The following is an 8931-nucleotide window of genomic DNA, read 5'->3' as shown; positions in this document are numbered from 1 at the left end:
TCACAGAACAAACATATGTTACATTTCATCAGCCAAGGGGCTAGAGTCTAATGGCTTCAAGCCTGGCGGCATACATGAGTCTTTTGACTCTTGTGAAAGGCAAGGAAGGTGGGGGCAGTACGGATCTCTGGGGGAATTCAGAGGGCCGGAGCCCCCACATAGAAGGCTCTTCCCCTAGGCCCCACCAAGTGACATTGTCTAGTTGAAGGGACCTGGAGAAGGCCAACTCTGTGGGACCTAACCGGTTGCTGGGATTCATGCGACAGGAGGCGGTCCTGCAAGTAATCTGGTCTGATCCCATGTAGAGCTTTTTTCCAGCTTCAACACGGCGTGGCATGGAAGCTTTCAACCTGTGGCACTGCTAAGGTATTATGGAAGACCAGGATGCTTCAATAGTGGCCTTCAGTTCTTCTGCATTGTTCAGTCTCATGTCTCTTATCTTTCTCCTGGCAATGCCTCATAGATTCTCTATGGGGTTCAGCTCAGGCGAGTTTGCTGGCCAATCAAGCACAGTAATCCCACAGTCATTGAACCAGGTTTTGGTGCTTTTGGCAGTGTGGACAGGTGCCAGGTCCTGCTGGAAAATGAAGTCAACATCCCCATAAAGCTCATCTGCAGAAGGAAGCATAAAGTGATCAAAAATCTCCCGGTAAATGGCTGTGTTGACCTTGGACTTAATGAAGCACAATGGCCCAGCACCAGAAGATGACATGGCTCCCCAAATCATCACAGATCGTGGAAACTTCACACTGGACTTGAAGGATCTTGCATTGTGTGCCTCTCCATTCTTCCTCTATACTCTAGGTCCTTGGTTTCCAAATGAGATCTAAAAGTTTTCCACTGGTTCTTAAATGTAGTTTAGCTCTAGAAGCATATACAAGTATTTTTATGCAAATTTACTTTAAAATCCCACTTATTTTAAATCACTATTATTTTCAAGAAACCCCCCCCTATAGAATTGCAGAATAAAGGTGTGGATTTTATTTCTCCCTATTTATTTTGTGCCTTGCAATCTGCAACATTTGAATTTTCCCATTTCATTTTTATGACTGTTCTATTCATAAATATAAATTCGATAATTTAGTTTCCATTACTTCTTATGAATATTTTCCTTCCTTTTAATAAGGCTCTTTCATTTCGTGATACAATTAAATTAATGTTTCCAATAGTATTAAGAATCAACAAGACAATTCAGCATTCACACTGTTGAGCAATTAAGAATGACACTGAAGCATGTAGCTTTTGATGCGTATCTTATTCGCCGTTTGGTATTATTGTCCTAATTAAAATAGTTCGGTTTCGGCCTCTGGAAGACATTTATGCACATCGGCGAAATTTATTCTTTTTCGGAGAACGCTACGTGAAAAAACAGTCACGCTTTCCTGTGTTTATAATTGAAAATCAGGCACTTACAAAGGCAGCTCTCTATAGAACGTCGTTCTCAGCGACAGCCTGAGGAACCGTTGAAAGACCCTTTCTTCTCCTAACTGGTGCCGCGCGCATTAGAACGTTGGGGAAGTGTTGGTGGCGCCGGTTCCAGGAATGAGGGAAAAGAATCCATCTCCATCGGACTGAGCGGGCATCCCGGACATGCCAGAAAACGCAGACATGCCAGAAAACGCGAGCACAAAAGGGGCCTTTCTGAACGCGGCCGCAGGGAACCGCAACTCCAGCGGCAACCGCAGGTCTTACCAGGATAAGCGGGGAAAGGTGATGGATGGGAAATCCCACTGTCTTTATAGGGAAGGGAGATGGAGCATGAATGGACTGTTTTGTTGACGTCTATGGCAGACTCGGGCAAGGGTTCCTAAAACAGTCCTCCGCTTCTTTCGTTGGGATGAACTAAGGCTCTTTCAGAGTCTTATATCTCTTCTATTCTTTCATTGATATGTTCTATTCCTATAACTTCTATTCTTTCTTAGATATATTTTACTATGAGTATATCCTCTATAACCTTCATCATGTATTTTACTATGTGTATACCCACTAAAACCCTCATTGTGTATTGGACAAAATCAATAAATAAAATAAATAAGATAAAGAAGGTCGGGTAGCTTAAAGCAGTGTTTCCCAACCTTGGCCACTTGAAGATATTTGGACTGGCTTAAAGGTTTGAGTGTGTGTGTGTGTGTTTGTCATTATAATAAAACTGCAGAGCAATTGAAAGATGTTAGCAGAAAGGAAACAACGTTCTGGAAGCAATGAATCCATTTTACAACAGTTCATTTAGTGACTGTTCAAAGTTACAGCGGCACTGAAAAAAGTGAAATCACCGTTTTTTCCGCTTATGACTGTTGCAGCATCCCCATGATCTGTGTCTCTGGTGTGTGCATCCGAGCGAGATTTTGCTTCTGCACATGCGCTGAAAGCAAAATCTCCTGAGTGGATGTGCGTGCGAGAGAGATTTTGGCGATTTTTTTGCTTCCATGCATGCGCAGAAACAAAAAAAATGCCAAAATCTTGTGTGCATGCGCATTCCTTTGCGAGATTTTGCTTTCTGTGCATGTGCAGAATCAAAATCTCATTTGGATGCACACATGCTGGAGATGCAAAGCTGCGTGCACAGCTCAGTTTTCACTACTGGTGTGATGGCGTCAACTATACAGTGATCCCTCTATTATCGCGAGGGTTCCGTTCCAAGACCCCTTGCGATAATCGATTTTTCGGGATGTAGGGTTGCGGAAGTAAAAACACCATCTGCGCATGCGCGCCCTTTTTTTCTATGGCCGCGCATGCGTAGATGGTGGAGTTTGCGTTCCGCGCCGCCCACGCAAAGGGGAAACCCGATTCGGCTCCTCGCTGCTGCTGCGCTACCGAGCAGATCAGCTGCTGGGCGGCCGAAGGAACCTTCCCTGGGTCTTCCCGGCCGCCCACGCAAAGGGGAAACCCCGGCTCCTCGCTGATGCCCGCCGCTCGCCCACCCGCCAGCAAGAGGGGGAAGACCCAGGGAAGGTTCCTTCGGCCGCCCAGCAGCTGATCTGCTCGGCGCAGCAGCAGCGAGCAGACGAAGATCGGGGTTTCCCAGCCGCCCACGCAAAGGGGAAACCCCGGCTCCTCGCTGATGCCCCCGCTCGCCCGCCCGCCGCCCGCCAGCAAGAGGGGGAGAGATAGAGAAAGAGAGAGAAGGAAAGAAAGAGATGAGAGAGGGAGGAAGAGAGTGTGAGAGAGGAAGAAGCAAGATAGAGAAAGAGAGAGAGAAAGAAAGATGAGGAAGGAAGAGAGTGACGTCATCGGGTGGAAAAATCGCGATATAGCGTTTCGCAAAGATCGAGATCGCGAAACTCAAGGGATCACTGTACTGGTAGAAACCCGCTACTGTCCACGAATTACATTCAGGTACTTGGCAAATGGTTCGTATTTATGATGGCTGCAGTGTCATGTGATTATTTTTTGTGATCTGACAAGTCAGCAAGGAAGCCAGATTCACTTACCAACCGTGTTACTAATTCAACAACTGCAGTGATTTCTCACTTAGCAACATAAATTCTGGTCTCAGTTGTGATCATAAGTCGAGGATTACCTGTATTCTCACAAAGGCTTGATGAACTACTTCAGAGGTTTTTACCAATTGTCTTCAGGTGCATTCATAGGTAGCCTTTCTGCTGGATGAAAAATTAAGGAACTGCAGATTTAGACTTTCAGAAGAACCCTTTGATACAGCCATGTAAAATTTTGCAGCTTTTATTAATATTTCTTGCAGGAGCTCACTGGTGGTAATGTACTTTCAAACACTGCAGAGGCTTAATTGTAATTGAGTTCCCATGTGTAGATCCACTGAAATCTCACCTGAAGTTACTAAATGCTTATATATATTTTCTGAAGTAATATTCCAACTTTCTTGCTTTCAATACATTTCAAGCTGTATTTTAATTTTAATTTCAGAGCGCTAGTTTCAGATGGTGGAGCACCAGAAATAGAGTTGGCATTGTGCTTGAATGAATATTGCGTTTTAAGTGGCATGGAATCTTACTGTGTTTGTTATAACGGAGAGGCTATGGAAATTATTCCATCTACCCTGGCTGAAAACGCAGGCCTTAATCTGATATCCACAGTTACAGAGCTGAGAAAAAGACATGGACAAGGACAGAAAACTGTTAGCATTAATGTCAGAAAGGTAATCTGCAAACTGGAATAAAGCAAATGATGTACTAATTTATTACACATTATTTTTAAAATTTTATAAAATTTGTCATTTTGGAGTTCACTGGCACTACTGTTTCATTCATTGCATTATGCATAACTCAAAGAATTGCTCTTGAAATCAAAAGTAGTAAGTTACAGGTGTATTAGATTTGTAATGGTTTTATTTTTTGAAGGCTGATTCAATTTAGAAATGAAAGTGAAATAAATCCTATTTTGCTCTTATCTTAGAATGTTGGACATTTTAGCAAGTAGCATTTTAAAATTCCTATAATGGAAATTGTGACTTAATTTGCTTTTGTAGTGTGCCTAAAGAAAGGCAAAAAAGCAGTTCACTTCAACCAATCCCACAAGCAGCATAACAACCATTTAGGTACATGTCTTTAGCTTTTGCCCTGATGCTTCTTTCTAATACACATACAATTTTTGTATTTCAACAAAGGCAGCTATTTTTGCCCTTGACTCTGTGGAAATCAAGAACATTGTAGCTTGACCCCGTAATGCAATTTGAATATTTCATGTATTAAAATAAAGCCCATAAAGAGAGGATGGCAGTGTTTCAATATAACTCATGGACTTTATCTGCTGTTTTACAATAGTTGCTGTTCAGGCAGGTAATTTTATTATGTCTGACCTGTTGGCAATCTAAAGCTGTTTAATGATTATCAAACATTCGCTGACTAGAACTATTTGCATTGCCATCAACCTTGATGGGAGAGAAGCTGGAATTGTGCTTTCTTATAATTATAATGGAAGGGAAAGAGACTGGGTCTTAGTTACTCTGCTATAGTTAGTCAAATATGTGTGGTGTTAATACACCATGTGGTACATCCACACTAATTCCATTTGAATTAAAATTATCTTCATTAAAGTGGCCTTGTTTTGATAAGGGATATTTTATTAGAATAGAAATATTAAATTATGCATAATTTAATGGGAATGGAAAAAGGAAGGGGATTTTTTAAAACATTAACCCCTTCATAGTCCTTTCACCAGTGAACTAATTAAAATATATAGTATTAATTATAAGTTTGCTTCTGGGTACAATTCAAGGTGTTGGTTATCACCTTACAAACATTCATGGCATGGGTCCAGGAACCGGTCATTCCTAAGTGATTGCCCCACCCTACTCACACTGGCAGAAGGGACATAGCTTCTGAGCATAGGCAAAGCTGTCTGAGAGCTTCTTCCAGCTAAAATACTTCCTCCTTTGGGTTTTAGATATGTCAGTGAAAATGGTAGTCTTGTAGCTAGAGACAGTAATTGCTATTATGTCAACAAAAAATACCTACCTTGAATGTTACTTTTAAATTATTTTAATAAAGCAAACGTGAACAAATTTTGACCTTTATCTAGCTCATTATCTAGCTTAAACTTACAATGAAAACTCTTCAAAAATGTAATTGTTAGTGCATGTACATTGATATTGTGGTTTTTAAATTATTGGGTAGAATTTTAGGTATCTTGGAAGAGCTGGGAGTCCAGCCTTTATTGTATCATTCAGTGCACTCACTGTAGCTACAGAAGTAGTCTGCAGCTTTCTTAAGATTGATTATGTGTTTAGCTGTTTAGCATTCTTTCAGTTGCTCCAGTTCTTGTAAATTTTTAAAATCAATATGATAGTTTATACCATAACATACAACATTTTTCACTCCATAAGACACACCGGGCCATAAGATGCACCTCAGTTTAGAGGAGGAAAACAAGGGGGGGAAATAAAGCAGAGCCTGAGAGGACTACAGATAGATGTCATCTCGTGTGCCAGCTCTGCCTATTGACTCCTGCACTGCAGAAAAGAGACAGACGAGGTGGGCAAAAACAAAGGCAGAAGAGGCAGAGTTCAGCACTGTAAAAGGATCCTGCCACTGCGGCCCAGCTGCTCTTCATCTAAGGATCAACACCATTTCCACCCACTTAGGAGTGAAAAATATGATAATTGGAACTGAGACATCTCCCCCGGGCATATACAATTTATGAATGGTATGTCTGGATGTATGTTTGTTTAGAAAATGGGGTTTTTAAAATATTTTTAAACAGTAATTTAGATTTGTCGTAAATTGTTTTTCACTTTGTTGTGAGCCGCCCCGAGTCTGCGGAGAGGGGCGGCATACAAATCTAAATAAATAATAAATAAATACAGTGGAACCTCAAGATACGAACCTAATTGGTTCCAGGGGGAGGTTCGTAACACGAAAGGTTCGTAAGACGAAACATTGTTTCCCATAGAAAACAATGTAAAGTCAATTAATCCGTGCAACCAAAAAACCCGCCCGCAAAAAACCCGCTGCTGCCCGGCTGTGACCTTTTAAAACAGCCGCATGGCTTCCCAGCCGGGCTGGGGGGCTTCCCAGCAACCCCTCCAGCCCGGCTGTGACCTTTTAAAACAGCCGCGCGGCTTTCCAGCAGCCTCTGAACGCCAAACGCGGAAGTTTGGGTTTGGCGTTCGGCTTCGGGAGACGGCTGGGAAGCCGCACGGCTGTTTTAAAATGTCACAGCCAGGCTGGGGGGCTTCCCAGCAACCCCCCCAGCCCGGCTGTGACCTTTTAAAACGGCCGCGCGGCTTCCCAGCCGTCTCCCGAAGCCAAACACCAAACACAAACTTCCACGTTTGGCGTTCGGAGGCTGCTGGAAAGCCCCGCCACCCGGCTGTCACCTTTTAAAACAGCCGTGCGGCTTCCCAGCAGCCTCCGAACGGTTCAGAAAAAATTTGCCTCTTCTTACGAACTTTTTTCGTGATACGAACGCCAAACCCGAACTTCCAGGTTTGGCGTTCGGAGGCTGCTGGAAAGCCGCACGGCTGTTTTAAAAGGTGACAGCCGGGCTGGGGGGCTTCTCAGCAGCCTCCGAACGCCAAACCCGGAAGTTCGGGTTTGGCGTTCGTATCATGAAAAAAGTTCGTAAGAAGAGGCAAATTTTTTCTGAACCCCGGGTTCGTATCTTGAGTTGTTCGTAACACGAGGGGTTCGTATCTTGAGGTACCACTGTAATTGTAAGTGAAAATGTATTTTTGTAATTACAATTGTAGTTATTTGATGTGGACAATTAGGCATATGCAGTTTCTTTTTAAAATTTAAAATATATGGAGAATGAAGACTGACAAATTATACACTGATATTCTATATAATATGTTCTGTCTTTCCCCCCCCCCCCCCAGATGAACACTCAATGAAATGACTAAAGGAAGAAGCATTACTTTTTAACTAGTATATTATCATAAGTTTGGAACTTGGTTTCTTTATAGAGGCACTGCGTTAGACTCTTACTTAGTTAATTTTTGTGTTCATGTTCTGTCAATCTCAGTTGACACATGTGATGACATGAGCCAAATGCCATGGCTTATATTTTGACATCAGGATACAAGAAAACCTTTGTAATTTTCTGGAGTGGTGACTTAAGTTCACTGACATAATGTGAATGAAATTAATTGACTGACAGTAGCCAAATCCTATCATTAACAATAAATATTTTTGCTAGGAAAGATTAACTTGATAACTTGAAAATTTGTATTAATGATTATTAAACCACTTTTATTTACTACAACTCCTTTTTATTTTGTATTTTTGACCTCTGTTGGGAGCAGGAGAAAGCAGGATCCTTTAAGTAACCATTTTCAGTAATGAAGAGTATCTGATTAATGTTTCTAAATTCTTTGAAGTAACAAGCAATGTGAAATTCTGATAAGAATCAGATCAGAGCAACTAGAGACAAGAATTTCTAGAGAGTTTAACTTTAATGACCTGAAAGCTAACTAAGTGGAAACACGCCCCTTGAATATTCAGTTGACCCTTAACAGAATAATGGGATGCTATGAACTGTTACATGGTACATTTATGGGCATGCTGTCTAGATGCTTAATGACTCGAATTATGCTGATCAATTAAAGAATATATTCCAAACCCAATATGCTTGAACTGTATATATCTCCTTTCTAAGGGTTCTCACCTTGTACCTTTGGGACACATATATTCTACTAATAAATTGCCTTTTCTCTCTTAGTGGATACATATTGTAAATATAAATCAGCATATTGATCGTTGCACAAAAATGTTATTAAAACTACTAAGTACAAAAAATATATATAAATAACTTTGATGGAAAACAAAACTAAAAATCCTTATGTTGGAGATGACCAGACTGAGCCCATGGGAGGGGTTAAGCATGTCATCAAGCTCGAGTTCCTTTGCACACACAAATATAAATTCAGCCCATCTTGATTTCTGTTGACCCCATCTATTGCCAATTTGTTTTGACTAGTTAAGATTCTTGGAGAGAATCAAAGGAATATGAAGTAAACCTCATATTTATTTGAATTACCCGGATTTCTTTGTTCCCTAGGTGTTTGACATCTTAATTCTTGTAGAATAGACAATGGCCAGGTACAGGAAAGAACCACCAAAAGATTGAAAATATTTTTCTTGATTTTTCTTTTGAATAGTAGATCATTAAAAAAAAAAAATTAGGTTCTGTTCTGTTTTGCTTGTAAGAACTAGTGTTTGCTTTAAAATGTCATTAATTGTAAAACATACAGTTGTTAAAACGATACCAGTCAGAATTACACAGTTACGATTTATAGTGAGATGGATCTTAATTTTGGGAATAATTTTTTAAGTTCAGAAATGGGATAAATTGAAGAACTTTATAGAGATTAGAATTCAAATTAGATCTGAAGAGCTTCTACATAATTTATAGCTTTCTAATAGCAGATTAGAAAATAAAGGTGCCATGCAGCAAAACTGTTTTGAACAAAGTGAACAATTCAAATGCACACCAGATACCAAAATTAAAGCCCCT

At 40.7% G+C, this 8931-nt stretch overlaps 1 long non-coding RNA gene across 4 annotated transcripts; it reads left to right on the top strand.

The window, feature by feature from the left end:
• The first annotated feature begins 1478 nt into the window (after positions 1-1478).
• On the top strand, positions 1479-7680 carry LOC139160310 (uncharacterized). Of its 4 annotated transcripts, XR_011557923.1 has the most exons (4): positions 1479-1710; positions 3883-4114; positions 5801-6120; positions 7295-7680. It is a non-coding gene; the product is annotated as an uncharacterized lncRNA (long non-coding RNA). The 4 variants fall into 4 exon arrangements; XR_011557924.1 differs by lacking the exon at positions 5801-6120; XR_011557921.1 differs by lacking the exon at positions 7295-7680 and having other exon boundaries at positions 5801-6535.
• Positions 7681-8931: the final 1251 nt, after the last annotated feature.

Source organism: Erythrolamprus reginae, chromosome 1 (assembly GCF_031021105.1).
Source record: "Erythrolamprus reginae isolate rEryReg1 chromosome 1, rEryReg1.hap1, whole genome shotgun sequence".
Lineage (NCBI taxonomy): Eukaryota > Metazoa > Chordata > Lepidosauria > Squamata > Dipsadidae > Erythrolamprus > Erythrolamprus reginae.
This window is presented reverse-complemented; position numbering and strand designations above follow the sequence as displayed.